Raw genomic sequence first — 24,596 nt, forward strand, 5'->3', positions numbered from 1 at the left:
GTCATGATCCGGGGTCCCATGTCCATCTCCCTACTCAGCGGGGAGTCTGCTTCTCCCTCTGCCCCTCCCTCTGCTTGTGCTGTCTCTCAAATAAATAAATATAATCTTTAATAAAAAGAAACAGTAAAACCATGGAGGCGTGAATATGTCTGTATACGCACACAGATACACACATGTTAAAGGTGAGCACAACATAACTCGTCGTCTTTGAGATTTTGAAATATTTATCTATGAAATCATCCATTGTTCATGCGGTGCATGTATTCCTTATATGGTGTATTTGTTCTACAATTCGTTGGCAGTTTTAGCACACAAAGCTCTTTTTCCTGTCCAGTTTCTCTCTAGGTGCACTTCTTCCTTCCGTTTTGTCTGTCACTGCCATTATTTCAATCACTGTTTTACAGAGTCCTGCTGTGGTTGGTAACTTAGTGCCCTGGAAAAAGCTCTGGGATTGACAGAATTTTGGAGTTTGTGTCAAGGCTATCACAATTACTGGTCATGTAGCTTCAAGTAAGTCATTGAAACAATCTGAACCACCGCATTTGTGAAATACAATGATAATACTCTCCATCGTGACTACCTTAATATAGTTTTTAGGATCAATTGACATCAGGAGTGTGGAATGTTTTTGTCACACCCACATATGGTGTACAAATGGTGGACAAAGGAGTCTACCAACGTCTGAATTTGCCAAGCTGATCGCCTTAGCTTGGGGCTACATCTGCCCAAAGAGTGTGACAGTTTCTAATCTGTACAGGGTCTCCATAGGGACTAGTTGCATTTCTAAAAGATGATCTTCATAAATTGCAAATATATTACCCAAATGTATTTCTCTATATAAAAAATTCTGTAGGGGCGCCTGGGTGGCTCAGTCGGTTAAGCGTCTGCCTTCAGCTCAGGTCATGATCCCAGGGTCCTGGGATCGAGCCCCACATCGGGCTCCTTGCTCAGTGGGGAGTCTACTCCTCCCTCTCCCTTTGCCCTACCCCCCTGCTTGTGCTCTCTCTCTCTCTCTTACTCACTTTCTCTCTCTCAAATAAATACATAAAATCCTTTAAGAAAAATTTTGTAGACTAAGTTCCTGAAAATCCTGAAGGGTTAGCTACTTGTTTTTCTTTTTAGGAAGTCACCAGTTCCGAGATTGCGTGCATTCACAAGAGCCAGTTTTTCCCGGAACTATATGATTATTTAGAATAATAGCAATCATTAGCATTGGGAGTTTTGCAAAAAACAATGGTGTAGCATTTGCATCCGAACGAGTCTACTAGGGAAGGTTTTGCTCTCCTTTGTTCCTCCCTTGCCACTGTGTCTAACACATTCTGTGAGATCAGCATGGAGAGGCTGTACTTCAACATGTGAGGGTCAGCTTATTATTAGCCTGGTGTTCTGGATGCTGAGATGTGCTGTCCAAATTTCCTCTTCAGGTCTGAAGCACTTATTTCCCTGGAGTGTAGGTTGCTGGCAGTTCAGAGCTGAGTCTGTTCCCAGGAATTGCCCTTGGCTGAAATGGCTGTGTCTTCCAAGTTTATACCCCTTTGCAAGGGGCACCCAGCATTCAATAACCAGGTGATGTAGGCTACAAGGCTGATCCCCTTGCTTCAGTTTGGGACATCTCTGGGGGTCACCCCAGCTTCCAAGCTCTCCATGAAGCCGACTGGTCTCTTTTGCAATTATATTATTGTTCACTTTCTCCCATTCTCCTTTATACGTGTTGTTCACAAGAGCAGTCCCTCGAAAAGCTGTGCACAAATCTTCATCTCTGAGTCGATTTCCCAGGGAACCCAACCTCTCTACCTACAAAACCTTTAGAAATCCCTGAGATGAGTCTTTAGGTATGGAAGCTAGTTGTCTTGTCAACATTCGTATCTCTCCTTCTTTCCCAGAAAGTGAACTTCAGTTTAGCCCGTCAGTGGGCCTAGACTACATTCCAAACTGTATTTCCCAGACTTCTTTGCAGTCAGGAGTGCCATGCGATACAGCCCTGGCCGATGAGCTGTAAGAAGGAGCGTGAAGGAGCCACGTAGCTGATATCCATCCTTCCGCCCTTCGCCCTCTCTCTTCTTTCTTTCTGAGAAGTATTTTTTTATTATATTCAGTTAGCCAGCATACAGTACATCATTAGTTTTTGGTGTAGTGTTCAACGATTCATTAGTTGCATATAACACCCAGGGCTTATCACAACACGTGCCTTCCTTGAAAAGTATTTTTCATGCTGGGAGGGGACCTGAGGGAAAACCTGACAGATTTTGGAACCTGAGCTCTAACATCCTTCAGTTCCTGAGCCCGTGTCAGCCACGACTTAAGTTAGGGCTTCCATAAATCGCGAGAAAGGAAGTGCATCTTGTTTAAGTTCTTGTTGTTTGGATTTTGTTATATTCAGCCAAACTCAATCCCTGTCTAGTAGAGGTGGGGGGAGAGTACTTTTAGGCTCTGGATTCAGATGAGAGGTGGTTTGGAGTTTAGATTCTAAGTTGGAGTTAGATGATCTTGACCTTGAGTCTTAGGTCACGCACACATTTCAGCCTCGTCTTTTATTTGTAAGCTACGAGAATATTACTTATGACCCTTGCTTCTTAATGAGGATTAGATGAATGAGTAGGTATAAAAGTGTCTAGCTACCATGCCTGGCATAACATAATATTAATATGCTAATTAAATGTTAGTATTAATACAAGTTTGCTTCTTTTACATGGATCCCCAGCGCCTTGTGGCTACCATGTTTATTATCGTAGACGGGAGCATATCAGATGGGTGTGCTGTGTCCAAGGAATCCTGATAGGGCCCTCTCTCAGCTTGTCACCAGCCACCCAGGATAGGGATCCATTCTTTCCTGGCCTAGCATTTCATGAAGCCATGCTACATGGCGTGATACGACAAAGGAGGAAAGGAGAGTGAGGAAGTGTTGCAGGGCGGTTCTCTGGAAAGAACGTGACACAGAATTTAAGCACAGACGATGTTTATTCAGGAGGGTCTTTATATTCAGTGCTTGTGGAAGGTGAAGGGAAGGAAGCCAGATTAGGCAGGTGGAGACGTCTAGCTGTGGTGCAGGCCCCGTGACCCCCTCTAGTGACCCCGCAGACAGTAGTGGAATGAGGAAAGCCCTTCAGAGTTTTTTGCCAGGTTGGGCCCACATGGCCTGGCCTGTTATTTTTTTATTTTTTAAAGATTTTATTTATTTATTTGAGAGAGAGAGAGGCAGCGAGAGAGCGAACACCAGCAGGGGGAGTGGGAGAGGGAGAAGCAGGCTTCCAGCAGAGCAGGGAGCCCGATGCGGGGCTCAATCCCAAATCGCTGGGATTATGACCTGAGCCGAAGGCAGCCGCTTAACGACGGAGCCACGCAGGCGCCCTGGCCTGGCTTGTTATGCTCTCACATGGTTAAGACATTGGGTGTAGACCACCCAGGGGAGGGGTGAGGCCTTGGCCAGGCTGCTCTCTGCGGCTGAGGCAGATCATGAAGAGGCTGCCAGCTGGAGGCTGTCTCTCTGCGGAGGCCCAACAGCTGGAGCAGCACAGCTTTCGCTGAGGAGGGATCTGCTTAGAGGCTCGTCTTGGTGTTGACTGTAGATGGGAAGAAGGAACACAGGAGCAGGAAATCACAGTGCTGGCACTGCAGTATAAACTAAGAAAAACACTTTCTGGTCCTTCAGAGGCCATGGCAACTCTAGTTCCTGGCTAGAGGACGTTTTTGTGCTGTTCTTTGAAAGGAAATGACTAGAAATTAAGATTACTCTACACCGCTCCTTTTCTCCTTTTGAAAAACTCACAATCTCGGCCTCGTTGCTTCCCCGAACCCCAAGAACTGGATTGTGCCCCTCGCTTTGGAGATAAGAGATCTGTGTTACCCTATGTCAACGGTCTCACTGTTTACAATGAACCGGCGTTTCATTTAAGCCAAATTATTTCTTGATTTTATTGGTCTAAAATTAGCCCACGCAGAAGCAAAACACATGGCACTTAATCACTGAAAAAGCAGTTTACATACATGACCTCACATAATCCGTGCAGCCCTTTTTGGAAGCTTGGAGTGTTCAGCTTCTTTTTCCTCCCGACTGCTGGCTCTGTCGAATCCCTGGCCGAATTCATTAGTTGCTTAGAGCAAAAACGAAAGTATACAAGCAAGTTCAGACACATTAAGTAACTTTCCCGAGGTCACTAAGTTGTAGGATAGAGACTGGAACCCAGGCTGTTTTACTGTGAGGGCGCAGTATTTTTTTTCCGTTGTGTGACCCATCCCGTGATTCCTCCTCCCTATCTCCTTTTCTCCTGTTTTCTGTCTTACTCAGAATTTGTTCTCAGACATTGTGGGCTGCATTGCAAGGTCACCTGTACCCTCCTTGGTAGATAAGCCAGCAAATCTAGCCCAGAATTTTTTTTTTAAAGATTTTATTTATTTATTCGACAGAGATAGAGACAGCCAGTGAGAGAGGGAACACAGGCAGGGGGAGTGGGAGAGGAAGAAGCAGGCTCATAGCGGAGGAGCCTGATGTGGGGCTCGATCCCACAATGCCGGGATCACGCCCTGAGCCGAAGGCAGACGCTCAACCGCTGTGCCACCCAGGCGCCCCTAGCCCAGAATTTTAAAATATCTTGGGACACCTGGGTGGCTCAGTCGATGAAGCGTCTGCCTCCGGCTCAGGTCACGATCCCAGTGGGTCCTGGGTTCGAGCCCCACGTTGGGCTCCGTGCTCAGTGGGGCGTCTGCTTCTCCCTCTCCGTCTGCCTCTTCCCCCACTCATGCTTTCCCTTTCTCTTGCTCTGCTCTCTTTCTCTCTCAAATAAATAAATACTTTCTTTAAAAGAATTAAAGAAAATATTCTCGTGGGATCAAACAACGACCATCTGCGTCCTCCCTTGCCCGAGGTGTTGGCTTGTGAAGGTAGAGGCCCACATGAGACAAGTGTGGGAACATTCACTGAGAGCTTCTCTTACTGAGATCAGGCTTTTGGTCGTGGCTGAACATACTGCTTGTTAAAAATATTTCTCTCTCTCTCTGATTCTCATGCACTGTCTATCTCTCTCTCTCTGTGCCTCTATTTCTCGATTTCTTTCTCTCTCTCGCTGTTTTTGACTCTTCATCCCTGTCTCTGTGTCATTTGGTCTATATCTGGTTTTCACTTTCCTCTTCGCATATGTTTATTTTCTGTCCAGCTCCCCCTTTCCCTTCTCCATCGCTTCTCCATCTCTCTCTCTCTTCTATATCGAGGTGTCCCTCCATCTCTCGGTCTCTGCATCAGTCTCTTTTTGAGTGTCTGTCCGTATCTCTTGTCTATCTTCTGTCTCTTGCTTTTTTTTTTTTCCTTGCTCAGTCATATATAGCAGTTCACTAGGAACTCTTTTGCTTCTTGAGAGATCTTCAGGTCTTCTAAATTAAGTCATTTTGTTAAAGGATTTTCTCATAATAACCATAACCAGAAGACAACTGATTAAACAGGAGATGAATATTTAATGATAAATCCCTGAATACTTCGTCTCGTCGAGCCCATTATGTTTTGGGCGCCTTTAAAGCTCATTAGTTCATTCCTGCTGCATCTCTGTCAGATGGGCTCCTGCTTTAATCCTCCGCAGGGAAGTCAGAAGTAGAGCCAAGGCTCCGAAACCTCCACTCTGCAGTCGGGTGACCCCGCCACCTTTATTTTCCTCCATGCCTTCGAGGCGAGAGGTCAGCAAACTGCAGCCCTTGGGCCAAATCGTGCCCACTGCTCATTTTTATATGAGTGAGGAGCTCCGAATGCTGCCGACATTTTTAAAGGGTTTTAAGAAAAGGAGAAATGTAATATGTGGCAGAGACCGTACGTGTCCTGCAGAGCCTAGAATTCTTAGTCTATTGCTTTACCCTAGCAGGTTGCTGAGTCCTGCTTGACATAATTTGGCATGAGAGTAGCCATACCCAGGATTTCCTCAGGAGAGTAGAAGCATGCTGCAACTTTCTCCACACACTCTGCGGTAGGTTTTCCGGAAAGCAGAGCCTGAAGCAGGGTTGCTTGTACAAGTAGGTTAATAAAGGAGAGTGCCCCAGTGAGACCTCTGATGATTAAAGCAGTCAGGAAAGGGCCAGTGAAGCCAGGCCAAGATGTTGGGTTCAGTGCAAATCTGGGCCTAGCTCTGATCTCACGGGGAACTCTGTAATGTGACGAATGCCATGGAATTGTCCCACCTTGGGGCCAGGGGGCTGAGCTTTCATACCCCAATATTAGTAGTCATGTGCCCATGCCCAGAAAAGGGGTCAGTGTAACCTCGTAGGCCTCTTTGCACAGAGCAGTTCCTGGTAACCTAGCCCAATTCTCGAGAGAGAGGTGAGCTAGTGCTCTTAGCACAATAGCCTGATGAAGGGCACCGGGCCCCAGTATTAACTGCCACACAAGTGACAATGGGGTGAGGAGGCTGCTGTAACCTTATACCTCTGATTGACAGGCTGTAGCCTCCCTCATACCCCAAAGAGATCCTTGACTCTGGGATGGGCTCCCATAACCTATCTGCAGATACACAGCCATGCCCAAGAGGCGGCATCAGACATAGGAACATGTGCAGAGCCTCATCTGCCTTCTAGATTAAAGGATGAAGGGTGTTGGAATGTCTGAGCTGGACAGGCTTCAAAAGTCATCTGATCTGTGCACGTGAGTGGCTCAGTCGGTTAAGCATCTGCCTTTGGGTCAGGTCATGATCCCAGGGTTCTGGGATGGAGCCCCGCACGGGGCCCCTTGCTCAGTGGGGAGCCTGCTTCTTCTTCTGCCTCTGCCTACCATTCCCCCTGCTTGTGTGCGCTCTCTCTCTCTGTCAAATAAATAAATAAAATCTTTAAAAAAAAAAAAAAGATCATCAGATCCAGTACCCTCATTTTAAAGGGGCACCTGGATGGGTCAGTCTGTTAAGTGTCCAGCTCTTGATTTCGGCTCAGGTCATGATCTCAAGGTCGTGAGATTGAGCCCCACATTGGCTCCATGCTCTGCTTGGAGTCAGCTTGAGGTTCTCTCTCTTCCTCTCCCTTTGCCCCTCCCCCTGCTTGCACTCTCTCTCTCTCTCTCAAATAAATAAAATCTTAAAAAGAATAAAGGGAAGGGTGGATTTTACAAGGCTCCACAGGTGGCAAGCAATTACATCCCTGTTTTCAAACTTATAGTTTGTTCTCACAATCTACCGTCCATTGCTAGGCTTTGTGCCTAACATCATAGCCTTCATGGTTAGTGTTGTATGTTTAAGGAAAGGTGAGAAAAATAATAGGTTAATTTTCTCTACCATTTAATTCATTAACCACTATCCTTATAACATATGAAGTTATCCTCTATGTTGCCAAGTAATGTATTTTTAATAAACTTTGTATCTTATTTTAATTATTTGAGAGAGTGTGTGTGTGTGCAAATGAGGGGGGAGGGGCCGAGGGAGAGGGAGAGAATCTCAAGCAGACTCCCTGCTGAGTGTGGAGCCTGATGGGGTGCTCGATCTCAGGACCCTGAGATCATGACCTGAGCCAAAAAGAGTCAGACACTTAACTGACTGGGCCACCCAGATGTGCCCAAACTTTGTATTTTATTTTATTTTACAGAGGTTTTAGATTTGCAGAATTACCATGTAGATAGTGTAGAGAGTTCCTATATACACCACATCTTTACCACTGTTACTACCATCTGGCATTAATACAGTATTAATATCTATATTCTATATGTAAAGACCTGTATCTTCATTAAGCTGAAATTGGTTCATACTGATGTCTCCAACTCTAAACCATTACAACATGACTCATTCTGGCTTCCTTCCCTGTAACCTCCCACTCCAACAGTGAGATCTGACTCCCATTGTCTGCCATCCAGTTAATTAACTGTTCAATTCCAGTATGAATGTATGGTGTTTTCAAAATTGCTAACCTGTACCCCCACAGGAAACAGTTCTATCAACTGGAGCACAGTGGTTAAATATAGGTTCTTTCACTTTCAGTTTTATAAACTCGACTCATTTTCAAGTTGACTTCCATCAGCACCTTTTCATCCACTACCCCAAGTAGGCTGTTCCAGTGTTTTCCAATACGTTGGGATTCTTTCGGCACATTCTGCATTACATCCTGATCCCCTGGCTTCCTAAAGGTTTTTGTTTGTTTTGTTTTGTTTTTAGTTTGCACACATGAGGCTTAGTCTGTGCTCTTAAGCCCTGTGCGTTTTGACAAATGCTTAAGTTATTTTTCTCAGCATTACAGGGTCATATATTCTGTAAAAGGCAAAACTATAGAGACAGTAAAAACATTAGTGGTATCCAGGGACTTGGGCAAAGGGATATGAGGGTCGAATAGCTGAAGCATGATGTTTTTTTTTTTTTTAGAGTGATGAGGAAGTGTTCTTTCTGTTTCTATTTTCTGGAAGAAATTGTATAAATGTGCTATCATTTTTTCTAAGTATTTGGTGCATTTCCCCATTGAAATCACCTGGGTCTGGTACTTTCCTCTTTGGAAATTAATGATTATTTCAAAATTTCATTAATAGATATAAAGCTATTCAAGTTAACCACTTCTCCTTTTGTGAGTTCTGGCATTTTGTGCCTTTCAAAGAATTTGTCCATTGCTAGTTCTAAAACCTGCGGGCAAAGAAATGTCCTTAGTGCGTGATTAGTGGTGAGGAACCCTCTTTCATTTTTGATATTGGTAATTTGGGTCTTCTTTTTTCATTGGTTAATCTCTATGGGTTTATTAATTTTATTGGTCTTTTGGTTTTGCTGATTTTCTCTATAGCTTTCCTATTTTCAGTGTCACAGATTTCTCTTCTGTTTTCATTTTTTCCCCTACCACTTGTTTCAGGCTTAAGTTGCTCTTCTTTGTCTTGTTTCCTAAGGCTTAAACTGAACTTACTGATTTTAGATCTTTCTTTTCTAACATGTATTTAATGCTATAAATTTCCCTCTAAGCTCTGCTTTCCCTGCCTCTCACAAATTTTGAGAAGTTGTATTTTCATTTAATTCAACATATTTTCGTATTATGTTTTTGAGATTTTTTTCTTTGACCCATCGTTATTACAAAAATGTTGCTTAATACACAAATATTTTGAAATTTTCTAGGTGTCATCTTCTGTTGATTTTCTTTTATATTCCGCTGTGGTCTGAGAATGTACTTTGTATGATTTCTGTTTTTTTTTTTTTTTTTTTTTTAATTTGTTAAGGTATATCTTATGGTCCAGAATGTGATCTATCTTGGGGGATGTTCCTTGCAAGCTCGACAAGTATCTATATTCCACTGATATTGAAGAGAGTATTCTATTAATGTCAGTTAGATCAAGTTGTTTGCTATGGCTGTTCAAGTCACCTATATCTTATTGATCTCCTACCTCCTTGAACTATTAAGTAGTAACAGGTGTTGAAGTCTCCAACCATAATACTGGATTTGTCTATTTCTTCTGTCGCTTTTATCAGTTTTGGCCTCCTGCATTTTGGTGCTCCCTTGTTACGTTCATACGTATTTAGGATTGTTACGTCTTTTGTAGAATGGACTCCTTTGTTATTATGTCTTCCTCTTTTTATGCTTGACAAATTTCCTTGCTCTGAAGTCTACTTTGTCTCAAATTAACTAGCTACTCCAGCTTTCTTTGAACAGTGTAAGTATAGTGTATTTTTTTCTCCTTATCTTTAAAGTACCACAGTCTGAATATTTAAGGTAGACTCCTTGTGTAGTTCTGCCCTTCCAAGAAAAGTCATTGATTTTTGGTCTGCTTAGTTTGTTTCTTGTTGTAAGGAGTGGAGTGATAACTTCCAAGCAAATAAATAAAATCTTTAAAAAAGTCAACATAATCTTGCTATCTTCTTTCTCTCCTACCTGTATAAAAATCCTTCTCTTTTTTTCTCACAACCTCTTTCAGAGGGCTTCCTCAGCACAGCTTATTGACCTCTGGAATACTGTTTTGTTCTTTGTATCACAGCTATTTGACTCTTAAAATTCACAGAGGGCTGTAGCACCTCACTCACTACCCAGAAATTCTACTAGTTCTCATACCTGGTCCCAACAATGATGTCAGTGTCATACATACTTTCTTGTAGAGATTCTTTTGGTTTCCATTGGAAGGATTCCAGAGTATCAGTCAAATTGTATGAATCCCAACTGAGAACCTAATGTACATTCCTTCTGGGTGGTCCTGCAGGCAATAAAAGTAAGGGTCTAGAAATTGGGGTAGATGAGCATCCAATTTCAATGTTTCTAACAGTCAGGATATGATGCCCTGTGCAGATCACAGTAGATGACTGAGAACAGTATAGATTTTCACACAACGAGAGGTATGGTGGGAGACAGTCCAGAGTTGGGCAACCTGGGATTGGGCAACACCTTAAGAACACAACTTAAAAAAATAATTTTCTACTCCGTCAAACCTAGTGTGTTGGTGTTTTGCATCTTCATTTCAAGATGGCTGCCCCATCAGCATCTCTCTCTCTCTCTTGCTCAGTCTCTTTTTTAGGCGGTTGACATCTTTATTGCTTTGGAGGTGGGGCACAGGTGCTCAGGAGCTCTTGCGAGGGCAGGCTGCGGCTTCTTGACCATCAGGGGCTTCTGGCTGCGCAGGATGGCTCTGGCTGTGGAAATGGCGGCCATGCGCAGATCTCGGCGGTACTTGTTCTTGCAGACTACGTGCTTGATGCTGCCGACGGTGGCCCGGCCATTGTGGTTTGTGGGGGTCTGCAAGTAGGAGGTGGTGGGTTTTTACCCACAGGATCTCTGCTTCCTGATCACCAGTACACCTTTGCTGTCGGTCCCGGCTCCACGCCCAGAGTCTATCAGTGAATCAGCCCATGTAGTGGAAGGACTTGTTTGTCTTCAGATTATTGGGGTCAGTGCTGGTCGTCTGCTTGTTCCTCTCCATCAGGGTGCTGGAGCAGTTCTGCAGGGATTATCCACTGGAGGTGGGAGGACATGGTGGCTGCTCCTCTCCTGTTGCTATGGCAGCCGGGGACAGAAAGTGCATCTGTCAGGTAACAGGAAGGAAAAAGAAGTGGCTGTATTAAGCTCTTTGTTTATAATCAGTTACATCACATCTTCCTAGTAGAAGAGAGACAGGAAATGAGTGTAGCCTTTCTAGGAAGTGTGCTACGGAAAAGGAGTTGAGGGTGAGTGTGAAGTAATGCATAGTGCCAGCCTCTATCAACTGGCTGACCCAAGTTTCAGAAACAATATACTATGTCATTTGATCCTTATCACAGCTCTCTGTCGTAGAAACTGGATGGTCTAAAGTCTGATGTGGATTGAGGGGCAGGTGTTTAGATTTCGATATTATTATTTTTCTTCCTTCTTGTCTTTCAAAACCTATTTCACAATTCTACGCCTCCATGAAACTGGGCCACTCCAGTCTCTTTTCATGAAAAAACTCTTATTTTCTAGGCTAGCATTTTAAATAACACTATATTGTAAGATTTGATATCTACTCAAAGAGACTCTTTTTTTCTGTTGATAACTTATTCATGCAGTTCCTGGTGATGTTAATGATAATCATTGTGTATTTTCAAGAAGAGAATACAATTTACCCTAAAAATAACTCTGAAAAATATCTCTGATTCAGTCCTTCAGAAATCCTCCACTGAAAAAATTCAATTGTGCCACTTATTTCTTGTTTTTGCTCGTTTTGTTATCAAAGATAAATATTGACAAGGCGTAAGTATTTTGACATGAGAAAAAAGAGATGAAATCTCACAAAAAGGCAAAGGATGAAATAGTCAATTTCCCAAAGAAATGTATATAAATGGAAAGTGAGGGGCATCTGGGTGACTCAGTCAGTTAAGCATCCAAATCTTGATTTTGGCTCAGGGTGCAATCTCAGGGTCTTGAGACCGAGCCCCGCGTCGGGCTCCATGCTCAGCACGGAGTCTGCTTGTCCATTGCCCCCTGCTCTTCTGCCCACTTGTTCTCTCTCTCTCTCTCAAATGAATAAGTAAAATGTTTTAAATGGAAAGTGAGCGTATGAAAATGTTCAACTTAAGAGATAATAAAGGAAATGCAAATTAAACAATGAAATTGTTTCATCCATAAATTTGCAAATTATAAAACATTAACACCCAGCTTTAACTAAAGTTGAATGAATTAAGTTGCCTCATATAGGCCCAGTATAATTTAGTATAAGTTGACACAAGTTTACTGGAGGGCAATATGGAAATCTGTGTTACGATACTTAAAAATATTCAGAGTGCATGAGCCATCAATTTCACTTCTTAAAAATGGATCCACAGGAAATTAAGACAAATGTCCACTGGGATATAGCCAAAGTATATTTTTATTGTTACTGATGGCAAAATGTTTATAGTATGTATGCGTGTGTGTATATGGAGGGAGACTAAATAACACTGAACAGAAATTTGTTTAAACTTATTTATGTAAAAACTATTGTGGTGTATATATGGAATCACACCTAGTTCCCACAGGAAACAGAGATGGTACACTTGAAATAGGATAATTCAAGAAGGATTTATTTACGTGCAGGAACATAAGGCTAGTAGCAGCCAAGATATTATTATTTTAACCTTGAAAGCATAAGAGAAAAGGGAAAGAATGTTGTGTAGAGTTAGTTGCTCTTTTTTTTTCTTTTCTTTTTTTTTAAAGGAGTCATTCTTCTTCTTCTTCTTTTTTTTTTAGAGAGGGAGGGGGAGAGGGACAAAGGGAGAGAGAATGAATCCCAAGCAGGCGCCATGCCCAGTTCAGAGCCCTTTGTGGGGCTCAGTCTCACAACCCTGAGCTCGTGACCTGAGCAGAAATTAAGAGTCAGGAGCTTAACCAACTGAGCCACCCACACACTCCAAAAGTCAGTTGCTCTTTAAAGGAGTAATGAGTGACCTTTGGTTGAGGAAACTAGCCAGCTGCAGGCAACCCTTCAGGGAGAGAACCAAGGGAGTAAATCCCCTGTCTCAGACCCCTCCCTTCCCTACGGTCTACCTCCTGGGCCCCTCATTGGCCAAACCCAACAGGAACCGTTTGGTATTGTCCATATAGGCCAGCTTATGATAATGAAAGTCTTGTGGTGGTGGGGGGGGTGGTAGGGAATGAGAAAAGGTTACAAAATAGTGGAAAATAGATCTGGAGGGGGTGCCAAACAGAAGTCATCTCCAGTGGTCCGCCCCTTTTGATTTGCAACATCCACTCTTGTATTTCATTGGAATAAAATCTTCATTTTCCTAATGGAGGAGTATATGATATCCCATAAGCTGTTGTATCATAAATCCCTTGATAGTCTCACCTAACATATAAAACATGAGGTAACACCAGAGTTCACATAATACAGTGTGGTAAAAGGGATTAGTTACACAAAATATGGCTGTGTTCAATTCCACTTCTGTAGATGGTTATGCAGGCTAAGTTGATTATCATAGCTACCTTCTAAAACACATTATATGTGTTTGCTGGCATGTCAGCTGGATGGTAATATTTACACGGGGGTGTTCAATTTTTATCCCTGAAGGATTTGAGTCTTTGATGTCTGGTTTTTAATTGCCATGATGCAATCTTTCATGGATCAGGAGTATTGAGTATGGTCAATTAAAATGTGTCCTAGTGAATGCCCTGGGTTTCAACGTGGATGGTCCTTTTAGCCTTTATTGTGTAGCAGCAACCAAATTTCCCCCTGAGAATTCATCATTTATCTAGAACAGTGACCCTCTTCCGTGGTCGTTGGTTCAGTGGCGCAAGAAGCCCCAAATGGCTAGGTAGTCATCTCAGCTTGCTCTACTGGGACTGTATCTCTGTTCTCTGATGCAGGGATTTCTCTTTCGGCCACTAAGATATCCACACCTACTGAACCCAAGTTTGTAGTAATTGGGACCAAAATGATTCCAGTTATTAGATACAGTAGTTAGAGGGGCCAGCTCGTATTTATACCCACTGTTGGCTGGACTCATGCAAATACGAGGAAGCGGGCACCACATATTGACAGGTGTCAAGGTGTTTCCCCCAGCTGGCGCTGTACCTGAACCTTTAGCTGTCCACTGCACTCTACCTAAAGCCTGCTGATTTTGGGAGCAGGAGCACCTGGTAGAGCCTGTGAGATCTATGAGCACTGGAAAACATTACTGCATTTTGGAGAGGTCACAAAAGGGGATTGAGTGAAAGGCTGCAGAGTGAAGTTGAAACTCCAGTTTTCCCATCACTAGAACGAAGAACACCAGCCTCAGACTCCCCCAACAGCGATTCAAAGATTGTTTGCTAAGACTGAACTTCTCTAGAGAGAAGAGCCACAAATTCCCACATCTGGACAGTATTTAATGAAACATTTGTTTGGCCATTTGATGATTTACTTGTGAAGTCCTTTGGCAGACAAGGCCCACCTGTGCCTGGGGCTGAAGAACTTCTGATCAGCTCTCTGTTATCTCAACTTTAAATATGCATGGGCTACTAAGATTCACCAAATGTTTGCAGGAGGATAGGACACAGCAAAAGAGACCAAAGAGATGGGGATAATGCAGAGAATAGAAGAGCTTAATTTATATCATCGTGGATTAAGAATGAGTTCCTGGAGAGGTGCTGACTGGCCCAGTTGGTAGAGCATGTGACTCTTGATCTCAGGGTTGTGAGCTCAAGCCCCGTGTTGGGCGTGGAGCCTGCTTAATAAAATAAAAATTAAAAAAAAATGAGTTCTTGGAAGTTAAAATATGATTAAAAATAAGAAATTTGATTGAAACATTGGAATATTCAGTCATGGAAATTTCCTAGAAATTGAATCAAAAAAATGAAATGATTTACAATAAAGACAAAAGATTTTTTTACAAAATAACAAATAGAACAGGCAAATCAGGGCTTCTGAACGTGATCACTTTCTTCCTGGAATTAGTTTCTCCCGTGTTACATAAGAAATCATGCAAGAATGTCCCCCAGAATTGACTCTCCAAACTGCACGAGCCTCACAAGAGCCCAGCATGACGAATGAAAAAATAAAAGTCTGTTTCAAAGTATTTTATTTGGAACCTCAGAAGTCCAGAAATAAAGAGAGGGTCCTAAATCAGTACAGAACAAAAAACCCAATTAGATCACCTACAAAGTATATGAAATAAGGATAACTTTTAACTTCTCTGCAATATTAGAACTTGCATAACAGTGGAATCATATCTAAAACAGAGAAAACAAAAGCTGTATGTATAACAGATTTTTTAGAGCTACAGATGTTAGCATCAGAATAAATACCTAAAGGGCCTCTGGGGAATAGAGTAGAAAAGAGAGTTGGGGATTGCTATGTATGTATGTATGTATGTATGTATGTATGTATGTATGTTAAAGCTTAGTAGGCCTATTTAACTTTTTAACCTATCTGAAGTTACAAATGCAAACTACTTTAAAAAATCAGACGTGTAGGCTGGATTGGGTAAACTTTGAGATTACTGCTACTTTATTTTTCTAGGAGTTTGTTAGCTGTCTTACAACTGACCACAATATAGAATATTTCCTTGCATAGAAGCATGAAAATTTAAGGCCATTAGTATTAAGTATAATTCTCTGAACAGCAAAATGGAATTAAAATAAAAATTTTCTCCATTTATTCATTACTGACTGAATGCCAGGCATTTTACATAATTTGTAAGCGATTATCACAATAACCCTGCATGTTGGTTGAGACGTAGAAACTGAGATTCAAATTAGTTAGTGGCAGAGTAGGGCTTTGAAATCAATTAATTTTACTACAAAATCCAGAGTGCTTTCTCTAATGCAACCTGCTACTTGATTCTAAAATGGAAACAGATGCTGAGCTGTTTAGTGTTTTGCACATTCGAGACATTGAAGGAAAGGTACTTTTAGTGGATACAGTTTCAGACTCCCAGATCTTCCATGTAACATTAAATAATGATGATGATAACAATAATAATAGTAAAACACTGTCCTAAGGCAAAATCTAGGCATTAGGTTGAAAATGTGCAGCCTGTAAATAGTGGAAATATCCTTGTCTTCCCTCTTTTTTTCAGAGTATTAATCCTTGAGCACACCGTCTTTAGTGGGTACCTCACAACATAGCAAGGGATATCTAAAAAATCCTAAAATAAATATAACTCTTCATTTTTGCATCTTAGTTTTACTTAATGGAGAATAATAAAAGACATTATTGCTATTTAAACAAACAGGTCATGGACTTATTTGCAACATTTCCTCAGGTTTTACAGATAAAAAAACCACAAGGTTTCCATGACACTTGGGACTTGTAGTTGGCTTCTTGAGGCTAAACAGACTGAATTCTTTGGGCTTTCCATGTCCTCCCCAATGACATTGTTGAAGGACTCTTCAGTGGACAGCTCAAATGCTCTGGTCGGTGGGTGAAGGCTGAGTGTAAGGCCAGGCACACCCGAGTTCAAGTCTTGTCTCCTGCTCATACTAGCTGTGTGAATCTGGGCAAATTCCTGAACTGCTCTGAGCTTCTGTTGTAGAAGTAGGGAGCATATTAACCATCTCACAGGGTTGGTGTGGATTACACGGCACAATAAATGGAATATGCCCAGTGCGTAGCAAATACTCGATACCTGTTAGACCTTTCCTCTTCTCTTCCTACTTTCCATTCACATTTCTCCTTCAATGTGCTATGAAATGAAGATTCACGTGGATGCCTGCTCTGGTCTCACAGAAATCTCAAGTCAGAACAATTCATCTCATTTTCTAGAACCACCGTTTTAACCCATCCTCCGAAAGGACCTTTGTTCAATTTATACATTCTAAAACTAATTTTTCAAAAAGCTTTTATACATAGCTCCTCTCTTCTTTATAACAAAAGATATATGTTTACATATGAAAGAAATTATCCTTATTTGAAAGACAAGGAAATCGTGGCTTTGAGAAATAAATGCCTTTCTCAAGGTTTCACAGTAAATATGGAGCCTGGGACTAAGAGTCTGGAAACAGAAGCCCAGGAACCTTAGCTTTTGCATAAGCCCTGCCAGTTTCCTCCTTACTTTCTTCTTTCTTTATTTTCCTCCTTATCATTTCTAGTATATTCTACCGCTGGTTTACACCTTCATTCTTGATTGGCCAAATCATAGAATCCCCATCACCAAGCCATGAAATAGCTCTTTCCCTGCACAGATGAAATATCCTTTTCCCAACACAGTTGTGGATGGAAGTGTTCCAGTTCCTCCAGGTCAAACCCCAACGTCTCTGTACTAGTTTGTTCTCTGGTCTTGAGGCTCTGATAACACAATCACAAAAGAATTCAATTTTGAACATTTCCAAAAATCTGAGTTATTCTCTCATACCATTGGTCACCTTATAATGCTACGAATATTTAAAACCCATAGATAATATGGAAAATTATACTAAAGTTGACAGTATTTTTCTTTTCCTACATATCTTAACCTTCCTAACCTAGTTTGCTAATTCTGCCTAAGTAAAAATTGATCAGAGCTCCATCTTCCTTCATACTCTTTGGAGCTGCTAAGGAATAAGGAAATGTCCCAAGGTTAGAAGGCAGGAAGGTAAAAGAAAAACAAGTGGTCTAGTCAATCTACTGACTAGTCCATGAATTCTTGCATAATTTGAAATTAGCTGTGTAATTTCCCTTTGAGGAAACGTAATCACGTATTTCTTGGAGCAGAGGTTCGATTTGGAATCCCCTCATTAAATTGCATCTCTGAATTTTGCTAATTTCATGACTCATCAGCATATCTGGCATCCAGAAAGTTTTAGGTGGATTTTGAATTTAAGAAGGAAACCCCCCCCTTCCCCAGACCCATATCTTCTCAATGGCTAAGTAGCAAAGAACATCAATTCTAAAGCAGTCCATAGGACTCAGATACAAAAATGGCCCATTTCTGCTTTGAAGGCATTGAAGGTAAATCAAAGAGGGAATCTTAGCATTTCATCTTTGTTCTTGTTTTTTGTCCCAACCTGTGTAGAGTGTCCCAATTCGCTGCAACTATTACATTACCTGGGCCATTGAGTTGAAAACAGTAGGGCAACAACAGTCTATTCCTTATAGGGAATTGGATATTGGTTGTCATCAGAAAATAAAAAGTACAGATCTATCCTCTGAGATTAGCAGTTTACAAAATGTCCTAGTTATTGAACTATTTTAAAATTTAGCTGAATTTAGCATAATTTAGCATAACTTAATCTAGATCTTCAGAACAATATGCAGAAGAAATAACGAGCTTCGAAAAACATTTAAAAATAAGATGCTGTGCCCGGGTGTGTCAAAAGTCCATAATTTCTCACAGAAGAGATGATTAGAAATCAAAATATTCCATTTGGTTTAATTGTCAATGCCCAGGGAACTATTTTGGGAATGGTAGGGCTCGAAGGGTTAAAAGTGAACTATTACGCTAAACACACCCTGCAGACAGGTTTTCTTCTCATCATATAATCATCTCTGATCTCCTCAACTCCTGTTTTTTCTCTGAACATGCTGTTTGTTCCCATGACAGTCACTTTTGGTGCTTTAAATAAAGGAACTAATTAGATGCCAATACATGGCTGAGAGCTTCCTGGGTGTTTGTTTTGTTGGGTTTTATTTTTCATTCATTTTGCGTATAATCACATTGTATCTAGTACTTCCACTAAGCACCAAATGGGACAAAAAATTGAGTGTGCCACTGACCTGTCCTGCAGAGACTCACACTGACCCACTGGTCATCTTTTAAAAATCATTTGCCACAGTATTATTTTATTGTCCACAGTGATATCAACATCAAATTAGTCACTTGTAGTCTGGATCTTCTTCCCCTCTGACTGTATTAACAAAGCCATTGTGCCATCATCATCTCCTTCCTTCCCTGCAAATGATAGGCCTTTAAAAAACCAAGATTGGATAAATCTTTAAAAAAAAAAAAAAAAGCCAAACAATGGAAACTACTCCTATGCCCATCAGCAGGGACATGAATACATAGAGACTTATTTATTTGAGAGAGACAGAGTGACAGAGGGAGAACTCGAGCAGGTGGGGGAGCAGAATCTCAAGCAGAGTCCCTGCTGGAGTGCGGAGCCCAACTCCTGGCTCATCGCACTTCCCTGAGATCTTGACCTGAGCTGAGGTCAAGAATTGGACACTCAACTGACTGAGCCACCCACATGCCCCAAGGGAAATGAGTAACTAAATTGTGGTATAGTCGCACGGTTGGATTGAATCTATGTAGTAATAAGAATGAAAAATTTACAACCTAATGCAATAGCATGGATGAATTGCACAAAATATTATATGAAAGAAACCAGAATGCAAAATATATAACCATATGATTACATTTATGTAAAATCCCCAGGCAGACACAGCTGATCTTACTATTAGACGTTAACATGATGGTTTCCCTTGAGTGGTGGGGTGACTGGGAGAGATCATGATGCGGGGAGCTTCTGGTGTGCTGGTAAATTCTGTTTCTTGATCCTGGTGCGAATTACATGGGCTGATTAATTAAGGGAAATTCACTGAGCCAGCGTGCTTTTCTATATGCAAATTGTACTTCAGTAAGAAGTTTAAAAGAAGACACTAAAATAATCTTGCAAACCAGTAGGCCATACTGAGATTTCCTGGTTTACTTTATTTACCTTACTTTTTATTCTTACGTTTCTTTCAATTTACTGTCTAGTTTCATTTCAGGATAAGGTAGGAGTGGTATTTTGTACCGTGTTCATTTTGAGGTTATGAGGCCAATTAGACATTATTGTTTAATTCGCACTGTGTGGTCTTCCTTTCTTTCATCAAGCTTTTCCGCTTATTGTTCTAGAATGCCAAGGTTTTTCATAAGCACTCTTATTATCAATCAGTGATGTGCAAAACTGTCAAAGTGAAGCAGAGTTGGTCGTGAGTCTGTAACTTTGACAAATGCCATCGCACACCAGCTCCCTGCTAATCACAGTTATGGATACTGCATCGAGAAATAGTCCTTGAAAATTAATTAAATCCCGTTATAGAGACTAAAATGAATGTAAAGGGCAGGGAGAAAAAGCTAACAAAAAGGGAATGACAAACAGCAGCTTATTGAATTGAAGAGATATCTTGCTGTGTAAACAGAGAGATAATTAAATGCACAGAAGATACTAAATTGGGAGGTGTTGCCTTGACCAGCAAGGACTGAGAAATCATTCTGTTGGACTCAGGGAAGGTTAAAGTCAGGGCAGGAAATAAAATGAAATTCAACTAGAGGAAAATAGAAGCTGCTATACCCAAGAAAAGTAATCTGAAACACAAATATTCTATGAGAGAGCAGCTGGAAAGGCCAGAATCCTGAGAGAGGTGGAGGGGAGCAAGAGCATAAAGAAGTAGGTAGCCGTACCTCATAGGACTGCAGAGAGCACCGGAGATGGTTCTAGAGTCTTGTTTTCCTCTGAACCACCGTGGAGCTTCTTTCAAGGTCAACAGTGGTTTGGTAAAGCCAAAAAAAAAAAAAAAAAAAAAAAAACAACAACAAAAAAACACAAAAACAAACCAAAAAACCAAAACCAAAACAAAACAAAAAACCCACCAAAAACCCCCCAAAAAACTGTAGAAATAAGAAATGTCATATAGAAGTCACATGAAAACAGGCTTGTGTGTGTGTGTGTGTGTGTGTGTGTGTGTGTGTGTGTGTGTGGGTTTGGGGGGGGCAATTGTATCTCTGATCGTTGCCCAGGTACCTAGGAAGAAGACTGAAGCCCTCCTTTAATAAAGTTACATACCCTTTGCGCACTCATAGTGCATTCATGTATGTGTGTGTGTTCCTGGAGTTTCCTGTTTCACCATTATGCTTAAGGCACAATTGATGAATCCTCTTCTAAGGAGCCCAGAAATTGTGATTTGGTCCTACCTGCCCCCCTTGACTTTAAGCTCATTACACATAAAAGCCAATCTCTGATAGTCTGGATTTCACCCTCCTTTTTATACTTCATCTTTTGGTTACTATATTTACTGAAACTGTGGATAATATAAGCTATTCCTGGATGCATGTTGTATATTCTATAAATAATTCACTGGATACATTACATGCTCTATTTTGTGTTAAAAACATTTCATTTGCTGATGGAAATTCCAGTACTAGCAAGATGTCAATAAAACAAAGGCATGCAAATTTTCGAGCAAACCACCCAGAATTACTAGGATTCCAACAAATTGAAAAGTTACTAGAGAGGTGATGACTTTAAAAGTTTTAAGGTATTTGTTATAACAATGTTGAATTTATATATATTGTGAAACGATGTTATAAATTATGGAAAAGGAGGAAGTGAGTATTTGGAGGTAGAAAAATACTATCTTGAACCAGTCTGATTAGACTAGGGGAAGCAGAGTAAAGGCAGACGAGTTTAAGAGAAGGTATTCGATCTAAGATGGGGAATACAGAATGAAGATAATTTAAGGAGTTAATGGCAATGGGAACCATGAAGGAGTTAATGGCAATGGGAACCATGAAGGTAAAACCCATTTTCTTGCTTTTGTGAAAGCTCAAGGGCACCATTCCCATTGAGTACAGGGCTGTACTCCAGAGGGCGCCATTCACATCATGGTCTAGGCTTACACCAAGAGGTGCCTAAGGAGAATAAGGGCTTCCAGTTCTGTAGGCCTCCTAAGCATGTCCTAAGAATCAGAAGAGAAAGAGAGCTTGGACCTAATCTGAAAAGCAATAAGGAGCCACTAGAGGCTTGGTACTTTCCATTTTACAGAGTTCTCCAGAAAGAAAAGAATATAATGAAAGCAGATGACTCTTGGGCAGAATAATCCCTTTCAAAGTTGTTCTAACTGCTATACTGAGCAAGCTTGAGAGCTGAAGGGTAAATGGGGAATGTCGGGGAAATGCATAAGAAGTAGAATTTACACATCAGTTGCGAGAAGGATAATGATGTGGATATAAAGGAAATGCCAGAAACTTCTAAGTCAAATGGCTTGGTCAAGGAATACAGAATATTTTTGGGGTTATGGCTTGGACCGAGGAGTGCCTAGTTTTGGACCAGCTGCATTTTAGGTGTCTGGTGAATGTTTATAGCCTTCAAGTGAAGTTCTCTGATAGGAGAATAGAAATGTGGGCCAAAGGAAAAAGGGAGAGTCTTAAGTTGGAGATTGAGATTAAGAGTATTGAAACTTAGTGCTCGTTGACGTATTGGGCTTGAATAAGATCTCCCATTGGAAAAGAGTAGCTGCAATAGCTGATGATGAGGAAACATGAGATGGTTGGTAGAGAAAGTAAATCACAAATATCAGTCATAACCTTATGACAACTTACAGAAATAAGGGTTATAGCATCTCCTCACATTTCTTTTCTTGTTGTATAAATTTAAATACTTTAACTACATTCGCTTTTATTTACTTACCTTCTCTGTGGTAGAGTGTTCGTTGCTGGCTAATTTTGGAATTTAATTTATAGTTGAATACCAAAACGTGCATATCACTAGAGATCTGGATGAGGAGTTAGAAGCAGGACCTGGAGTGAATACATTTTTAGCTGGAAGAGAAACACACACTGTATTTTTTAAGTAGAACTGCATGACCAGTGTGGGGCTCGAACTCACGACCCCGAGATCGAGAGTTGCATGCTCTACTGACTAAGCCAGCCAGGCGCCCCTTAGCGTGTACTGTGGTTAGGTGAGGACCAACGCCCCCCGTGGTGGTAAAAAGAGAAGGAAGGAAAGAAGGAAAGGGTATGTGGGGGTGGAGATAGTAGACAGCCACAAGTGGGGACTATAGAGGGTCATTGTAATTTTGATGGCCCAGGTTCTGAACTCCTTTCCTGTTTAGGATGAATCCAAATGAGATAGGTGATGGGAACCCAGCTCCCACTATCAAAGCCCAGAAAGGGAAAAGAGTTCCTTCCCTCTCTCCTGGCAGATAGACTCTGGGTCCCATCCAGAAACACAGCCTGTCAACGATTCCCTTTTAGACTTTGAATCTTGAAGGGTCAACACTGGTGCAAGTCATTTATAATTTATATTGGAAGGTGTAGCAGAAGGACAGACCCACTACCCAGTTGTAGGGAGTATGGTCAGCAGACAAGCTCCAGCTGTCAGCGACTTTAGGGTCTATTGTAGTTGCAGAGAGCCACCCTGGTGAAGGTCGAGCTCTTTCCTGGGTGGTCTGCAATCAGAGGGTCCTGGTCACCAATCGGAGGGATTGTATAAAGACGGCCATTTTGGCCCCATGCTTATGGGCATTATTTACTCCTGAGCTCCCTCCAGGTTGGTGGAAGCTTTGCTGGCTCTGTATCACAAAGCTTCCTCTGACCAATTCTGCTTTCTTTATGTTGACAGTTTTTAATTTCTTTTTTAAAAAATTATAATAATATAATAATAATAATATTTTTTTAAAAAGATTTTATTTATTCGACAGAGATAGAGGCAGCCAGCGAGAGAGGGAACACAAGCAGGGGGAGTGGGAGAGGAAGAAGCAGGCTCATAGCGGAGGAGCCTGATGTGGGGCTCGATCCCAGAACGCCAGGATCATGCCCTGAGCCGAAGGCAGACGCTTAACCGCTGTGCCACCCAGGCGCCCCAATAATAATATTTTTTTTATTATGTTAGTTACCATACAGTACATCTCTGGTTTCTGATGTAAAGTTCGATGATTCATTAGTTGCGTATAACACCCAGTGCACCATGCAATACGTGCCCTCCTTACTACCCATCACCAGCCTATCCCATTCCCCCACCCCCCTCCCCTCTGAAGCCCTCAGTTTGTTTCTTAGAGTCCTTAGTCTCTCATGCTTCATTCCCCCTTCTGATTACCCCCCTTTCTTTATCCCTTTCTTCCCCTACCGATCTTCCTAGTTCTTATGTTCCATAGATGAGAGAAACCATATGATAATTGTCTTTCTCTGCTTGACTTATTTCACTTAGCATTATCTCCTCCAGTGCTGTCCATGTTGTAGCAAATGTTGAGAAATCGTTCTTTTTGATGGCTGAGTAATATTCCATTGTATATATGGACCACATCTTCTTCATCCAGTCATCTGTTGAAGGGCATCTCGGCTCCTTCCATGATTTAGCTATTGTGGACAATGCTGCTATGAACATTTTTTAATTTCTAAGAAACATCTTTTACGCCAGACCCCATCTCAGTGAATGCCTCTGGTAAACCTAATCTGTGACATTCCACTGGTATGGTGATGCGTGTCTAGTTCCACTGACACCAGTGCTGAAAGGCTAAGTAGAACATTCCTGTGACAGGATCTTGATTTCCTGTGTATTGGCCGAGGCTGGTTCTTCAGCACACTTATCAACTGTTTTGTCTCTTGGTACTCTTCCAGTAAATGTATTTTGCTGCTAATAATGAAAACAAAAAGAGTCCATTTTTATTACTTGTAATGAACAACCTGGCTGGTGGAGTGTGTATTGAAAGTTGAATATTTTCAGTCCTCTTGAAAGAGGATTTGTTTCTGCTATGCCAAAAAATTTTGTTCTTACAAAGGTCTCTTGAGATACAGTATCTTAAGAAAGGAAACAAGGTAATTTTGGTCTGACACAGTTCGAGAGGTGTCTTAGTTTGGGTTCCTTTAAAGGGATCCTGAGATAAGGACTTGGGTGCAGGCATTTTATTTGGGAGTTGATCTCTGGAAACACAAAGTAATCGCACACCATCCTTCATTGGTCAATGTTTTGTTTCATTTTTGCCTTAATAATTAAGAATTCTGGCAAGGCACAGGGATATCCATTTGCAAAGGAAAAATCCTGTATGGTGTTGCACGTTGTTATTTGCTGGAGGCGTTGTGGGGTGCTCCTCAAAATGGATCCTC

The 24,596-nt window shown here is 41.5% G+C and overlaps 1 long non-coding RNA gene and 1 pseudogene across 1 annotated transcript in view; one reads left to right on the forward strand and one right to left on the reverse strand.

Annotated features, from left to right (window-relative positions):
- The window catches only part of LOC148106976 (uncharacterized), a 511,020-nt gene that overhangs the window by 72,633 nt on the left and 413,791 nt on the right, over positions 1 to 24,596 (forward strand). The window lies entirely within an intron of this gene.
- Positions 10,420 to 10,877, reverse strand: LOC123786632 (large ribosomal subunit protein eL28 pseudogene; annotated as a pseudogene).

Source organism: Ursus americanus, chromosome X (genome assembly GCF_024610735.1).
Source record: "Ursus americanus isolate L20-20 chromosome X, mUrsAme1.1.p, whole genome shotgun sequence".
In the NCBI taxonomy this organism is placed as follows: domain Eukaryota; kingdom Metazoa; phylum Chordata; class Mammalia; order Carnivora; family Ursidae; genus Ursus; species Ursus americanus.